Genomic DNA, 5,863 nt, shown 5'->3' with positions numbered 1-5,863 from the left:
GAACTCGGAGCTACTACAGGAATAAACAGAAGATGCAGGCAAAGGCAGGCTGAGCACCCCAGCAGGATTCAGCCCGTTATTCAAGCCGCAGCCAGCCCTGACTCTCTGCACAGGCTATGGGGAGCACAGGGACCTGCCCCATCACCTTGCAGACCATAGGAACTTCATTCGGCCACGGGTACATGTCCTCATCAGGCAGATGCATCTCCAAGTGCTTCTCCATCCCTACAGCCCTTGCCGAGGGCAAACCCAGCGCGTTACCCTAGGCTGGGTGAGCAGCACGCACCCAGCTCCGCGGTGAAGGCAAAGCGAGAACAATTAAGCTGGGCCAGACGACTAAATCAGCAGCAAAAGCAAAGGGAGAAGCAGGCCGGTGCCAGGGAGGAGATGCAGCAAGCAGCGCTGCTCCCCTCTTGAAGCTCCCGAGCTTTGCAGCAACCTGCGAGCGTGCTCCTTTCACGCCGGTCCCCAGCCAGGATGCTCCTTGGTGACACCCAGCCATGGTGACACAGCCACCAACTGTCCCTGCCCTGCCTGGGGGAGAGCATCCCGCTCCTCAAAAACAGGGCAAGCAAACCCAGCAAGCCCCAGGGAGAAAAACCCCGGGCCACGGCACAGGAGAGGGGCTACCAGCATGAATGGGTGAAGGCAAGCAGCTCTCCATCACCTACCGCAGTGGGGTGCTAGGAGGATTAATTAGTGTTTGTAAAGCACTTTGAAGATAAAGGCGGCTGCAGGAGAGCTCATAACTGGGAGCAAGATGGAGATGGGGATCGGGGAACCCAGTTACGGTGAGGTTTCTTATCTGGTGTGCAAGCTGCAGCCCTGGCTGGGTGAACGCCGGGCAGGTTCAGATGAAAGGTAGAATGGGAAAATTTCCGCGGCGTGAAAAAAGAGAAAAATCAAGCGTGTGCTGCTTGGGAAAAATGAGAGAGAGGGAGATGAAAAGATGGGATCTAAGTCTCTAAAAGCTGGAGAGACCTGCTATCGATTCTGGCTTGGGAAGAAGGGGCCGGAACAAGAGCTGGTGTATTGTTAAGTGCACTTATCTCCTCTTGTTAGATGGCAGAACGGGGCCAGATGGACAGGGCACTAATTCCCGTCAAGAATCATTACCAGCCGTGTGCTGGACAAGGTACCTCCAAAGACGTGCTATGAGCAGCGGCGAATGCGGCAGCACCGTGAGGCCAGGAACCCCACAACGCCCCTGGGCAATGTTTTCCAATGCTTGACCACCCTTACCATAAAAAAAAAAAAAAAAACCAAAGTGCTATTCCTCATGTTTAAAGAGAATTTCTTGTACTTCCATTTGTGCCCATTGCCTCTTGCTCTCTCTGGGCACCCCTGAGAAGAGCCTGGCCCCTGTGGACATATGCTCCAGTGTGTGTCCCCCCTCAAAACACCCAGCCTCCAGAGCACCCCATCTCCTGGGAGAAATCCTGGTGGGAAGGAGGATGGTGGGAAAAGCCGGCGATGGAGTTTGGTCCCCTCCTCAGCCATCAGGACAACGGGCCCGCTCCAGAGCATGATGAAACGCGCGATACCCTCACACAGATCTTTGATCATAGTAATTATCCGTTGTCGTCGTGTACAAAACATTATCTCAGCACAGACATCAAGCTCCTTCCTTACCACCCCTCCCCTCTCCACGTGCCCCTCCACTCCGGGCTCCCCCATCCCATCAGCTCTGAACGCACCCAGAGCAGGATTCCCTTCTCCCGTTGACGGATCCAGAAAGGAGACTTTTGTTTCCCCAGCTTTGATCAAAATAACTGAACATCAGGGAAAGAACGGGGGGGAAAGAAAAGAAAACAGGGCAGAAATGATGCATCCTGATCCATAAGCAGGAGACGGTTCAAGGATAAACCAGGCATCGCTTACTGGCTGTGTGCTCCTGGGGGCTGGGTTTTCTCTTTCTTTTTTTTTTTTTTTTTCCTAAAGAATGAGAGAGAAAGACGACATTTTTTTAAGCTTTGCTCCCTTTCATTTTTCTCCAAGTTCAGTGGCTTTCCTCGTCAAGCCTCTGTAGCTCAGGTAAGAACAGAGGGCTCCAGATTAAAGAGAAACACGGCAGCAAGCAGAAAGCCGTCGAGATAACAGAGAGGACAAAGTCGGGAAAGACAAAGAAGGGAAGTCTGCTTTCTGCAAGATTCCCACTTTCGGGTTTTATGTAGATTAGTCCAGAAATGGGGACCAAGCTGCCCACTTCAGACTCCAATTCCAACTCTCCCAGCCTGGACGTGGACAAGACGCTGCGTCAGGAGCCCTTGTCTCAGCAGCAGGGCTCAGTGTGTCCAGGGCTCTCACAGAGATTTAATATACCCTGGATTTTTATAGATATTTAGGTGGGTGGACAGACAGACAGCACGCTAGACTGACAGCTCTAAATACCTCTTTGGGTAGCAACCAAGCACAGTGCCTCCTGCCAGAGCATCTCACGTGCCGGCAAAAAACCCATCCGTGCAGCTCTCCCCAGCCCTTGCTCCTCTACCCAGGCACCCAGTGAGCCGCCGTTTGGGGAGGAGGGCTTGGTTTCATCACTCCCGGCCCCAAGAAGGGTTCACCAGCTCCCTCCCAACACATCAGCCACCATGGCAAGGCTCCTGCAGCCATCATGAGACGCAGAGCTCCCTCTCCTCACCCCAGCACTTCTCCTCAGGACCGCAACCCACCTCCAAACTGGGAGGGAATTTGCCCCAGAGCCAACTCCCCCATTGCAAAGCCAGACACCCTGCAGAGCAAGGGCCCGGCAGGGTCCACATCTCCTTTGCAAATGACTCCAGCAATGACATACGCCCGGGGTCCCGTCAGGATCTGCTAGGAAACCTTCCCTGCTGTCTTGTTTATAGATCTATTCTTAGCTCAACTTTGACTCATTGCAGAAACAGCAAGGAGCCTTTCATCCCGTGACCCCAAAGCACCTTAAAGAATATGAGCTGAGCCTCGCAGAGAGGAAATATTGTCCTCTCTGTTAGACAGAGGGGTCAACCAACGTATGAGGCCAGGAAGACAGGCAGCAGGCCGGCGAGCAGAGCAGGCAACAGCAAATAGGCAGGCGAGGTTTTGGATGCACACGAGGCAGGTCATGGGCAGCCCAGGCAAGAGAAGAGCATGAGGTGCATTGGAAATCGGCTGCATCGGGGGAGCCCAAAGGGCTGAGAGCAGCGGCACGAAGTCTGGCTGGAGACCCACCCCTTGTGCTGTGGCCCAGGGGATGAGGGAGGTGGTCCTTCCTCTCAACCAGGAGCCGGTCTGTCTGCTCCAGGTAGCACCCATGAATCCACTGCCATCTGCTTAAGGCACTGGGAGGTGGGAAAGACGTGAGCAAGACCCCATTTTCAACCAGGAGCAGCAGAGGGGAGGCTGGGTAGTCCCTAACTCTGTGCAAACAGCCCCATCCTTGGGATGCTCCCAGGGGAAGGCACCTGCTGGAGTTTGTGAAGAAGCCACCAAACCATCGTGTTCTCACCCTGCTCCTGGATTAAAAAAAAAACAGTTTCCTTTTGTTTGTTTGGCTTTTTTTCTTTTAAAATCACGCTGAAATGGTGATCACCCAGCTGCAGGGGCAGCCCTGCCCCAGGAGCACAACGAGGACACCTCCATTAAAGACGGGAGATGCTCATTGCCGCCTCGCACCCCTAACTTGGGGAGGGAGAGCAGGTGCCGGGAGGGGGGCACCGCACCCTCGCGCAGCACAGAAAGTATTTTCCATATGCTGCCTGATCAGTTATACGTTTCTTAAAATGCTATTGCACAGATATTTCAGAGGCATCATGTAGTACCATCTGTTATGTTATATATTGCACCGAGCCCGGCCAATTTTGAGATACTGTAATTTTATCTCCTCCATTTCATATGCGGCGCAGGCATTTTGCAAGGCGAGTTGACGGGGAATGGGAATTTGCAGAGGGATGGAGTGCAAGTACATCAAAAGGCAAGGCCCCAAAATGAGCGGCAGCGGCAATTCCCACCCATCCCAGACACCAGAGGGGAGTTTTGGGGCTGCACCTGGGCATTCTGGGTCAACCACCTCGCAGCAACGCCTACATTGCCCATGGCAGAGTGCGCCTCTCGCTGTCTCTCCCACTGCATCCCTGCCTCCGACAGCAATGCCGCAGGGCGGAGAGACGCCTCCGGCATCTCACAGATGTCCTTTTCCCTGCCTCCCCCAGCTTTTCCAGGCGGCACCGTGGTCCCCCCATTCCCCATCGCACCAACGAGCCACGCTGCGGCACATCTCGCCGTGCAAACCCAGCGTCCTCTCAACAAGGGGTGCTGCAAGGAGGGCAGCTCCGTGCTGGGGTTATCCCCCCCAGTTATGAGCTTTTCCCAGGGCAGGTGGATGCAATTCTTCTGCACCTCAGCCCCATTCGAGAGCCCATCAGCAAAAACCATCTCTGCCTTGCGGGGTGAGCAGCGGCCGGCCCCGACAAGCATCATTAAGGTGAAACTCTCCACCCAAGTTATCCGCATGGATAACCTCGTGCTGCAAGAGCAGGGGGAAGACCAGAGGCCAAAAAAAATTCCCGAGGTTATTGCAAAAAAATTAACTGAAGCAGGTGGGCAGAGCGGAGGAGGGGAAAGCCCTGTCCCCTAAGATAAAAAGTTGCAAAGTTTTGATTTTTAAAGTGAGTGCTCCCAGCTCATCAGTCGGACCCCGACACCGCTTTTATCAGCAATTTCACGAGCGCTAGTGAAGTTCGGTGCCGCTCCGCTCAATTTATTCTGATTTCATTAGGAAAAGAGACATTAAAAAAGCGGAAACCTTCCGATTTCCTGTGTTTTGCTGGCTCCCTCCTCTGGCACTTGGAAATATTTTTATTTTGTAACGGGTTTGGCCATGAAGTAAACGGAAATATGTCCGGCATCCTCCTTGGACCTGCTCTTCAAGACAAGCGAGTCTTGCTCTGACTCATCATATGCTGTCAGGGAATCTGTTTTTTAAAGCTTCTTTTTCTACCCGTGCTACAATAATTAAAAGGAAAAGGAGAATTCACCAGAAGTATTACCCTTGCTACTGCCTGATAGTAAAAAAGTGATCAAATAGACCTTAAGAAAAGCAATGGCAAGCAGAATTAGCAGCATCTGAGCACATCCACAGCGCATTGCTTGCAACGACCGAAGAGGAAGGCGCAAGAACGCTACAGCCAACTCCCCGGCTGTTTCCTACCCAGCAAGAGCTTCTCCCTGACCATCATCAATAGGACATCGCCTTACATCTGGAAGCCCCAGGGCTTACTTTTCCCAAAGGCCATGGCAAGCAGAGGAGGCTGCGGTGCTGTGCCCCCATCCCTACTGCGCAGCCCGTGGCCACGCAGCAAACAGAGGAGTTGGGAGTGGGTTTGGATTTTGTGCCTTTTTTTATTTTTAAATAAAGTTACGACCATCTCCTGTGGAGGTCTGGCACCATCTTCACAAGGGGTTTGGTGCCAGGCAGAGATTTCTGCTTTCGGTTGCATTTTATTTTTTGCTTCATTCATTAATAAGCATTTATACCTCGGGTTTGTGTGCATTTAATATTCTTCCCAATGCTTCAGTTTCCCATTTGAAAAGGACACTTCAAGGGCTTTTTAAACATTATTTCGTTATTGTTCACGAAACACTTCTGATGGAAAACAGCATTTCCATTCCGTTTTAAAACTTGTAAACAACCTTTCCCCTTTATAAAGAAATAAAGTATGTTTATCCATCTACCAAATACTAGCAAGCAGAGAGCTACAGGGAGCCTGTTAACTCTGGGAGCTCAGGGTGGTAGGTGTTCAAAAATAATAAATAGTAATGCTTGCTTCTCCATCTTTCCTCTAAAGTTTCAAGGACTCTTGACACCACCGCCCAACTCAAGCACGCAAAACCAGCCAGCCAG

Source organism: Egretta garzetta, unplaced genomic scaffold (assembly GCF_000687185.1).
Source record: "Egretta garzetta isolate BGI_Z169 unplaced genomic scaffold, ASM68718v1 scaffold207, whole genome shotgun sequence".
In the NCBI taxonomy this organism is placed as follows: domain Eukaryota; kingdom Metazoa; phylum Chordata; class Aves; order Pelecaniformes; family Ardeidae; genus Egretta; species Egretta garzetta.
Note: the sequence above shows the minus strand (reverse complement) of the source record.